The 11,374-nt window shown below is 39.2% G+C and overlaps 1 protein-coding gene across 7 annotated transcripts in view; it reads left to right on the top strand.

Moving 5' to 3' along the window:
* Positions 1–5,104, top strand: part of RIMKLB (ribosomal modification protein rimK like family member B) — a 45,518-nt gene extending 40,414 nt beyond the window's left edge. For all 7 annotated transcript variants that reach the window (XR_013994076.1, XR_013994077.1, XR_013994078.1 and 4 more), the window contains one exon: positions 2,389–5,104. The gene's annotated coding sequence lies outside the window, so the exon portion shown is untranslated. The remainder of the gene's footprint in view (positions 1–2,388) is intronic.
* Positions 5,105–11,374: the final 6,270 nt, after the last annotated feature.

Raw genomic sequence — 11,374 nt, forward strand, 5'->3', positions numbered from 1 at the left:
ATTAGAGACCAATGTTAAGATCATGCATACCTTTGTATCCCTAGTTACTATGTACAGATATGAGTTGAACAATCAAGAAGGCCAGTAGGGAAAAAATGGATTCATTTGAAATACAGTGTTGGAGGAGAGCTCTATGGATACTCTGGACTGCCAGAAAGACAAACAAGTGGGTCCTAGAGCAAATTAAGCCTGAAACACCTCTGGAGGCAAAAATGACAAAACTAAAGCTGTCCTACTTCAGGCACATCATGAGAAGGCAGGGTTCTTTGGACAAGACATAATGCTGGGAAAATAGAACGCAGCAGGAAAGGGGAAGAACAAATATGAGATGGACTGACTCCATAAAAGAAGCCATGGGGCTGGCCCGGTGGCTCAGGCAGTTAGAGCTCCATGCTCCTAACTCTGAAGGCTGCCGGTTTGATTCCCACATGGGCCAGTGGGCTCTCAACCACAAGGTTGCCAGTTCAATTCCTCGAGTCCCGCAAGGGATGGTGGGCTCCGCCCCCTGCAACTAAGATTGAACATGGCACCTTGAGCTGAGCTGCCACTGAGCTCCCAGATGGCTCAGTTGGTTGGAGTGTGTCCTCTCAACCACAAGGTTGCTGGTTCGACTCCCGCAAGGGATGGTGGGCTTCGCCCCCTGCAACTAGCAATGGCAACTGGACCTGGAGCTGGGCTGCGCCCTTCACAACTAAGACTGAAAGGACAACAACTTGACTTGGAAAAAAGTCCTGGAAGTACACACTGTTCCCCAATAAAGTCCTATTCCCCTTCCCCAATAAAATCTTTAAGAAAAAAAAGAAAAAGAAGCCATAGGTGTGAGTCCACAAGAGCAGAACAGGCCTGTTGAGGACAGGACATTGTGGCCATCACTCATTCATAGGGTCGTCAGGAGTCACTCAGAGCTGATACAACGGCACATAACACACATGTATAATTAGTGAGTACACCATTTACAGGGTTTGATAATGAAAAGGTGTCCCTTGTTAAGATGCAAAGAGGCCTTCAGGTTCTTTGCAATTTGTGGTCAAGGGGGAAGAGGAATGGATTCCATAGATCTAGAACATCATTAATCCTCTACCTCTCCTCTTGCTGACCTTTCATTTTCATATTCTGGAAAATGAATCAATTTACAACAAGGTGAAATTCATATCCTGAGATTTATTTTTTTTCCTGCAGATTTTTAGGCTAGCAATGGGGGGAGTGGATAATTAAAGGGATGATTATGTATTGGGAATAATAGGATGAATAGTAACATGAAACTAGAATAACTGATATTGTCTAAATATATAGTGAATTTTCTTTTTTTGAAAACCATGTAAAAAGAAGTCATCTGTTCAAAAATTGTTTATTCTCATGCTGAGTAACATTTTGTATATTAGTATGAAACATAAGCATACATGGCCTCAGTTAATATGGTTAGAATTTGTAAATATTTTAAAACAGTTTTGTGTTAATCACACAATTTGGTTAGTATATAGAGATGTCACAGTTTTAGATCTGAAAGAAAATCACCAATTTGAATCTTAATCTGAACCAAAATACTTTATTGAAAATGTAGTCTAGCGCACTAGAATAAGAGCATTTAGGTTTAATTTTGTTTGTTCAGGCATTTTGGTACTTTAATTTTATGTTTTGTGTGATGTACAAAAGATGTTCTTGCCTCAGTTTATTTCCTGTTGGTATAGTTTTTCCGACTAAAATAAAACACAAGTGCCTGTCCTTATTATGGGATTGTTAGGAATAATATTATTGATAGATCTTTATATGATTGTATTTTTTAATTAATATGAAATCCTGTGTCTAAATTTGGGCTGATTTTTATAAAATATAAATTATCTCTTTAATACAGTTTAAATTAATCACAAGACAATATGCTTACCTGAATGTCTAATGGAAATAAGTCATGAAACTCAGGGATAAAGAAAAAAGAAAAATGTTGGCTGTTGTGTTGACAACATCTTAATGAAGAAGATAATATAATGGACCTATAAATTAAACTATTGATTCTTCACCCACTAGAGAGAACAAATTCCAGGGAGTTAGAATAGTTTCTCCTAAAGAAGAGTCAAGTAAATTTGGTAAATAAGTTTGCTTTTATGAACCAACTATATAGGTTTAGGCTTTTAGTTTTTAATGATAAGAACATAAAATGTCTTCCAAGTCAGAATCAGAGCATACATAGTATACCCTTTTCAGCTGAGATCACCAAGGTAAAATGTTATAATTACAAAAACACTGGCTGTAATTTTTTTTGGTAATCTAGACACTTTGTAATATTACATTGTCACATTAGTTAATTTCTATCTTTTGTTTTTTTTCTCATCCTAATTATAATGACTGTTTAAACTGTGATTTAAGTGAGCTGTATGTATTTTCTCCCCCTAGGTTCTTTTGAAGGAACCAGAGATCCTTTTTGCTTGTTACCTCATTCACAGAAGGACGAAGATAGATTTGACTTTGTTTTTACAAATGGAGGACAGAAATATACAGAACAAGGAAGCAATACCTCTAACCTGTTTGATTTAATGTGTTTTCTAAAATAAAAACACCTAAGCTGGAAATGAAATAGCATGGGATATGATTCATTTTTGGGGGCAGCTATTTCTACCCACTCCATCTTATATGAATTCACTTCAGTTCTTATGTCTAGACTTGAAGTCTAGCCCCACGTGTGTCATTCTCTTTTTCATTTTCTTCACTTTTTGCAGATGAAACTTCTTTAGTTATTGACAGACTGATCTCTGTATAATATATTCTGAAATGCTTATTCTTTCTTTTGGCACATAGACATGTATTTACATATGTATTACATAGATTTTGCCCTGCCTCTTTCATCACACTTGTGTCCATGTTTAATAATTGTTGCTATTATTTTTTCTTTTTTTTTAAATCTCTTGAGAAATACACGCTTTTTTCCATTTCATGTGACAAGGCTCTGGCACACACTTGTCACAGCACTGCTCACTACATTTTACTCTTGTAACTAGAGACCATGTCTGACCTAGTATATTTGTGTTATTTTTTTTCCCTTCAAATTTTTGTGTGTTTTTAAAATTTTATTAAATTCATTGGGGTGACATTGGTTAATAAGATTGTATAAATTTCAAGTGTACAATTTTATAATATATCGTCTATATATTGCATTGTGTGCTCACCACCCAAAGTCAGGTCTCCTTCCATCGCCGTATATTTTGACCCCCTTTTGAACTGTAGGGGATCAGATACATACATGTGTATACAGATGCAGCCCTTCTACTTTCAACAAAGAATTGGCTTTATAAAGATTGATACAAATTCTAATTTGATTACGGACTGGTTATATGGCCTTTGAACAAGTCACCCTTTTGAAATCGTAAGAGTATTTGTAACAAATGGAAATAACTGTACCTACTTTACTAGATTAATGTGTAAGAATTAGCTATGCTGTAATGCATGTATAGTGCTTAGCACATAGTTGAGTAATAAATACTGTCCTTTAATTCTGTAAATTTTGGTTATTGATATAAGAGCTACTGAATCTTTTCATCTCAGATTTAGAGTCTGTAAGGTTTTCTTTTTTGATTTCCTTTCAGTTTTTTTATTTTAAACTCCTTTCAGGAGATCTTGTGGTTGGGACTTTGTGTGTTTTGGTGTGGCGAGGGGGGGCACATTTCTAATCTAGACTGATTATTCCTTATCTCCACACTTCATTGGCTAACTGAGGAGTTTTATATAAGAAAAAAACCTGTATCTCTTTTTTCCCCTCCAGATTATTTTCCCCTGTCAGCTCATAACAAAAATATTTTTTCTTGCTCCTAAATCAGGAGAATTAAATAAGTAAGGAATATGAATACCATGCACCATAAGTGATAATTTAGGATAGTATGACTTATTTTCCCAAAAATGATTTGAAGTGAGTTAAAAGATGCATTAAATGGAGAAGATTGGGATTGAAGCCAGTAGAGAAGAAAAAGATGAAACAAGGGTTAAAATGCAAATGTATAATATCAGGTCCTGTATATTTGCTTAGAGGTGGAACAAAATTGGCAAAGAGCAGAATAAGACAATTAGAAGATTCGTGGTAAACCTTAAGATAGAAGAAAGTTTATTGCACAGGTAAAGCAGTATTTCCTGGTCCTGAGATGTCCCACATTGCACATCAATATCATGACAGCATGACAGTCCAATAAAAGCAATCCAGTAAGAAGTCCTCTTGATTGATAATCTGAGCTGATCTGATGATAAAATGTAAGATTTTTCTTAAAGCGACGTAGAGCCGTCTACATAATCACTTGGATTATTTATTTAAAATATAGATTCTAGGGCCCTAGACATGAACTTTTGGGTTGCTAGGAATCTGCGTTTTGACAAACTCCTCAAGTGATATACATGAATGTTTGAGAACCACCTCCTTAAGTCTTGTCAGCTCTGGTCCCTTTAAAAAATACTGCTCTGGAACAGGATTGGCAAACTTACTCTGTGGAAGGGCAAGTAGTAAATATTTTAGGCTTTCCCTCATATGGTCTCTTGCTTTTTATTCTTTTTAATATTTTAAATAACTATAAAAATGTAAAAACCGTTGTTAGCTCACAGGTTGTACAAAACAGGCTGACCCTCACTCTAGAGGAATGAGTGGATTACAGGCCTTAGGCAATGATCCGTAAATGATACTTCTAAATTGAGGTTTTGTTAACAGTAGAGTTTGAGGTTATTTGCTGTGGTATGAAAATGGATGTATTGAAATTCCATATGGAGAACCAAGAATGATCCTTTGGTAGTCAAGGAAGGTGGAAGTGTTGATATTCTCATGAAAGTTAACCTAACTAGAAATAACTAAACAGAAAGGTGGAAGTTGTAAGACCAAAAATTGCTAAGGCACTAACTGAATCCTTCACTTCAGATCTGAAAGCTTGGTAAATAACAATATTACAAACAAATGGCCTTGGTGGCTTGTTTATTTTTTTAGTTTTACTGTATTCAGCAACTAATTACACAGGAAGAATCTTTATTTATTTTTTTTTAAGATTTTATTGGGGAACAGTGTGTACGGTTGAAAGGACTTGATTTGGAAAAAAATCCTGGAAGTGCACACTATTCCCCATTAAAGTTCTGTTCCCCTTTCCCCACTAAAATGTTAAAAAAAAAAAAAAAGATGTGATCACCATGATTTAAGTCCAGCAACCACTTACACTCACAATATTACTGACTATTCCCTATGCTGTACATTACATCCCCATGGCTTATTTGTTTTATGTCTGGAAATTTGGACCACTTACTGCCTATACCTTTCCCCGCTTTTTAATTTTTCTGTTACAGTTGACATTCAATATTATTTAATATTAATTTCAGGTGTACAGCATATGGTTAGACATTTATATAATTTAATTAGTGATCCATCTGACTAGTACCCACCTGGCACTATACATAGCTATTACCATGTTACTAACTATATTTCCTATGTTTTGCTTTACGTCCCCATGATTATTTTGTAACTACCAGTTTGTACTTCTTAATACTTTCACCTTTTTCACCCTGCCTTACTAAGCCCCCTCCCATTTATTGCCCAGATAAATCTAGTACCCATCTGACACCATATATAGTTGTGACAATATTATTGACTATAATCCTTCAATGCTATACCCTACATCCCCATGACAACTTTGTAACAACCAATTTGTACTTCTTGATGCCTTCCCTCTTTTTACCCACCCCAACCCTCCTCCCACCTGGTAACCATCAAAATGTTCTCTGTAGCTATGACTCTGTTTCTGTTTTGTTTGTTTATTTTGTTCTTTACATTCCACATATAAGCAAAGTCACATTGTATCTGTCTTTCACTGTCTGACATAATCTGCTCAGCACAATACCATCCAGGTCCATCCATGCTACTGTAGATGGCAAGAACCCATTCCCCCTTCCCTAGCCGTGTGTGTGTGTGTGTGTGTGTGTGTGTGTGTGTGTGTGTGTCCACCTATCCGTTCTGTTGATGGACACCCAGGCTACAGTGAACATAAGGATGCACACATTCCCTCGAAGTAGTGTTTTGAGTTTCTTCAGATAAATACCAGGAAGTGGGATTACTGGGTCCTTCTTTGTCTCTTGTTATACCCTCTGTTTAAAGTCTATTTTGTCTAGTATAAGTATTGCTACCCTACCTTTGTTTCCATTTTCATGGAATAACTTTTTCCATCCCTTTACTTTTAGTTTGTGTGTATCTTTCAATCTGAAATGAGTTTCTCATAGGCAGCATATGTAAGGGTTTTGTTTTCTTATCCATTGAGCCACCCTGTGTTTTTTATTGGAATATTTAACCCACATACTTTAAAAGCGATTGTTGATATATAGTTATTGCCATTTTATTCATGGTTTTGATTTTTTTTCCACCTTAAAGAAATCCCTCTAACATTCTTTATGACATTGTTTTGCTGGTGATAAACTCTAGCTTTTTCTTGTCTGGGAAACTCTATCTGTCCTTCAATTCTAAGTGATAGTCTTGCTAGGTAGGGCACCCTTGGTTGTAGGTCATCATTTGCTTTTCATCAGTGAATATTTTGTGCCAGTCCCTGCTGGCCTGCAAAGATTTTGTTGTGAAATCAGTTGGCACTCTTATGGGAGCTTCCTTATAGGTAACGGACTGCTCTTACTATTTTTAGGATTCTCTCTTTGTCTTTAACCTTTGCCAGTTTAATTATAATGTATCTCAGTGTGGGCCTGTTTGGGTTCATCTTGTTTGGCACTTTCTGCGCTTCTCCTGAACTTGGATGTCTATCTCCTTTACCAGGTTAGGAAAGGTTTCAGTCATTATTTCTTTAAATAGATTCCCAATCCCTTGCTTTCTCTGTTTTGAACTGGTACCTCTATGATACGAATATTGTTATGCTTGATGTTCCCTCGAACATCTCTTAAACTATCCTTAAACTATCCTCATTTTTCAGATTCTTTTTTCTTTTTTCTTTTCCGATTGGGTGTTTTCTGCTACCTTGTCTTCCAAATCGCTGATTTGATCTGCTTCATCTAGTCAGCTGGTGAGTCCTAGTGCAGTCTTCATTTCAGTTATTGTATTCTTCACTTCTAACTGGTTCTTTTTTATGATTTTTGTCCTTTTTAATGCTTGCTATCTCTTTGTTGAAGTTTTCACTAAGTTCCTTGAGCATCCTTATAACCATTGTTTTGAACTCTGTCTCTGGTAGGTTGCCTCCATTTTGTTTAGTTCTTTTTCTGAGGTTTTCTCCTGGTCTTTCATTTGGGATGTATTTCTTTGTTTCCTCATTTTGGCTGTGTCTCTGTGTTAATTTCTGCGTATTAGGTAGGGCTGCTATGTCTCCCAGTCTTGCCTGGTGACCTTATGTAGTAGGGGTTTTGTGGGGCCCAGTGGCACAGTCTCTCTGGTCACCTGAACTGGGCCTACATGAGTGTCCCTTGTATGGGTTGCGTGTGACCTCTTGTTATAGATGAGCCTTGATTGCTATTGGCATGTCAGTGGGTGGTGGTGACTCTCAGGCTGGCTGGCTGTGGGGTTTGGCAATGTCCAGGCTTATGGGCTGCTGTGCATGGGGTTTTACCCCATGGAGCAGGATTTGTCCCAGGAGACTGGTGCCTATTAAGACTGGCCTTTGTGTGTGCCACTTATGGGGCTAATTGGGTGGTCTGCTGTAGTCTGAAGCCAACCTCCAAGTATGTTGGCTCTGTGGCCTCTTGGGAAGGGCTTTGGTACAGACCCAGGTCAGCCACTGCTTGTGACCAGCCAGAGACTACCTCCTAGGAGCTCCAACGCGATTCACAGTTGGTTGCTTCCTGTGCTATACCTGGAGGTATGTGGGCGAGGCCACACTATGAACTGAGGACAGCTGCCACCAGTACCGAGTCTGGGGTAGCTCTGAAAGAAGCCAGGATACTTGGAGGCCTAATGCTACCTGCCAACTCCTGTAAGGTTCAGCCTCTGATAAAGCCTCCTGCTGATCTAGTTAGGTGAGGCAGGGTCTCAGTGACTCAGCAGGATGGAGCAGCGGAGCTCACTAGGCCAGTCAGATTTAGATTTGGTCTGGGGGGTGGGTTCAACACAGGAAAGATGGTGCCTACCTGCTGGCTGTGTTGGAGGAGAGCTCCATACAGGAAACATGAAGACTGTCCCTTCAGTCCTCTCCCTGAAGTTACACAACTCAGTCTGTCCCTATATGTCTCCAATGCCCCCAAAGTCACTGTTCCTCCTCCAGAGCTCAGTGAGTGCCTGCGTGGGCCTTTGGAGAGGATGTCTGGGTTTCCTGCAGCCTTCCATTCTGCCCAGATGGTCAGAATCCCTACTGCTTTTCACAGCCAGAAGTTGGGATTCCTCTTTCTGGCACCAGTACTCTGGGCTGGGGAGCCTAGTGTGGGGGGCTGGGGACCCTCACGCCTTCATGGGGACCTCTGTGGCTGAGATCTCGCTCCTGATTTTCAACTGCCACAGGTGGGTGTGAGACTAGACCATTTTGCATCTCCTCCCTTCCTACCAATTGATGTGGCTTTTTCTTTATGTACTTAGTTATAAAACTTCTGTTCAGCTAGACTTCAGATGGTTCTCCAGGTAGGTTGTTCTATAATTTAGTTGTAGTTTTGATGTGTTCATGGGATGAGGCAAGCACAGCGTTTATCTCCTCCCTCTTGGATCTTTCCTCTGCCTATTTTTTAATTGGTTTTTTGTTTTGTTTTGTTTTTGTTGCTATTGAGTTGTATGAGTTCTTTATATATTTTTGATATTATCAGTATATGATTTGCAAATATTTTCTCCCATTCCATAGGTTGTGTTTTCATTTTATTGTTGGGTTCCTTTGCTGTCAGCAATTTTTCAGTTTGTTGTAGGTCCACTCTTTTTTTTTGCTTTTGGTGTCAAATCCAAAAAGTCATTGCCAAAACTGATGTCAATGAGCTTATCTCTTTGTTCTCTTCTAGGAGTTTTATCATTTCAACACTTATGGTCAAGTCTTTTATCCATTTTGAGTTGATTTTTGTATATAGTTTAAGGTAGGGGTTGTTCCATTCTTTTGTATGTGGATGTCCAGTTTTTTCAACACCATTTATTGAAGAGACTATCCTTTCCCTATCGAGTATACTTGGCTCCTTCTGGTAAATTAATCGACCATATATGCTGGGGTTTTTTCTAGATTCTCTATTCCATTGTTTTGTTTCTCTTTTTATGCCAATATCATACTGTTTTGATTATTATAGCTTAGTACTATAGTTTGAAATCAGGAAGTGTGATGCCTCCAGCTTTGGTTCTTGCATCAGGTTTTCTTGAAGAGATATGTGAGTGGCACACTTCTATGATAACCACATTCTGCACAGATCCCTTTCTCTGAATATGTTTGAGAACAGCTCCTTCACAGTTCCATTAGCCTCTGGCAAATGCTACATTGCATCTTTTCTTACCAGTGACAACTGCAATATCACAAGATCTGCCAGATTATATGGGCCAAGTTGTATGGCTACTTACATAGCAGCCGGAATCTTTTACAGAGCCCTTTCTTGCTCCAGGCCCTACTCAAACTTAGTAGCCTTTCCTGTCATCCAGTATATCGGCTGGAATAGTGTTTACTAGATGGAATGTATTGCCTCCAGAACCTACAGTACTGTGTTTCCTTGTAGCAGGTGATGTAAATGTAGCAAGCTGTCTCTTACTTTGTAGAGGCCATTCCAGCATGTCCTTTACCACTGGTTTCCTTAAAACCTTACAGAAATGGCAGATCCCCAAGTCTTTGTGTATTTTATCTCCCACCCTCTGGAACACATAGCAAGGCCTTTGGTGTGCTGATCTATCTTGTACAATCAGCATGATGTCTGATTGGCTATTGATGTATCACCATGTGTTGCTTAATGACAGGGATACCTTCTGACAAATATGTCTTTAGGTGATTTCGTTGATGTGTGGACATCACAGAGTGCACTGACAGAAACCAACCTGGTACAGCCTACTACACATCTAGGCTGAACGGTACAGCCTATTGCTCCTAGCTATAAGCCTGTACAGCTTGTTAATGTATGAATGCTGTGGGCAGTTGTAGCACAATGGTAAGAATTTGTCTAAACACAACTAAACAGAAAATGTACAGTAGAAATATGGTATAAAACATAAAAATGGTACACCTGTATATATAGAGCACTTACCACGAATGGAGGTCACAGGACTGGAGGTTGTTTTGGGAGAGCAAGTGAGTGAGAGGTGAGAGAATGTGAAGGCCGAGGACATTACTGTACACTCCTGTAGACTTTATCAACACTGCACACACAGCTTGTTGAGGTCTGCAAAATCTGCTTAACCCTTCACTGAATTTTTGGGGGAGGTCCTCCTACAGTTTCCTTTTCTCTTGCCTCTTCTTCAGCTATGCGTTCCTGGTCCAGTTCTAACAACTCCTCATTAGTTGTTCTGTCAGGAACCGCCTCTAGGAGCTCCTCAGTGTCATTCTCATCCACGCCCAGGTTAAAGTCAGTTGCCATCTCAGCCACAGCCTTGTGGATTTTTTTTTTAACTTTTATTTATTTAAGTGTGTTTTTCCAGGACTTACCAGCTTCTGGAAAGTAGTTGTTTCAATCTAGTTGTGGAGGGCGTAGCTCACCGTGGCCCATGTGGGGATTGAACCAGCAACCTTGTTAGGAGAACTGCACTTTAACCAACTGAGCTAACCGGCTGCCCCAGCCTTGTGGATTTTTGAAAAGTCCTTATCCTCGGCCAATCTTTTGAAGTCATGGACAAACCTCTTCTTTCCGATGCCATCCATACACTCTTTGGTGACATCACCCTCAAGCCCAAGCAAGGTTCTTGACGCAGTCATAGATGTCATAATCCTTCCAGAATTGCATCAGTGTCTTCTCAGTGCCTTCCTCAGTTGCAGCAATAGCCTGGGCAATGGTCTTCCTCAGGTAGTAGGCCTTAAAAGCTGCTATAACTCCGTGATCTATTGGTTGGATCAAAGAGTCGGCGTTTGGAGGGAGAAACACTTTGATATTGGAATGAAGATCACCAATAAAAGGAGATGCACAGGAGAATTACCAACAATAAGCAAAACCTTGAAAGGTATGTTGTTATCCAAACAGTCCTTTTCCGTTTCGCTGGTATAGAAATTGAGGGAGGCATCTTGGAAGAGGAGTTGGGTCATCCATGACTTTTTATCGCTCCTGGAGTACACTGGCAGTGTGTGCTTATTAATAGGCTTGAAGACCCTGAGTTCTCACTGTGCTAGATCACAAAGGGTTTCAATTTGTAGTCTGCAACATTGCCCGCAAGCAAGACTATTGTCCTCACCTTAAAAACCTTGAAACCTGGCATTGACTTGGTCTCCTTATGGATGAGAATCCTTTTAGGCCTTTGTTTCCAGAATAGGGAGGTTTCATCCATATTGAAAATTTGCTCTGGCAAGTA

The sequence above is a fragment of the Rhinolophus hipposideros genome, assembly GCF_964194185.1.
Source record: "Rhinolophus hipposideros genome assembly, chromosome: 9".
NCBI lineage: Eukaryota > Metazoa > Chordata > Mammalia > Chiroptera > Rhinolophidae > Rhinolophus > Rhinolophus hipposideros.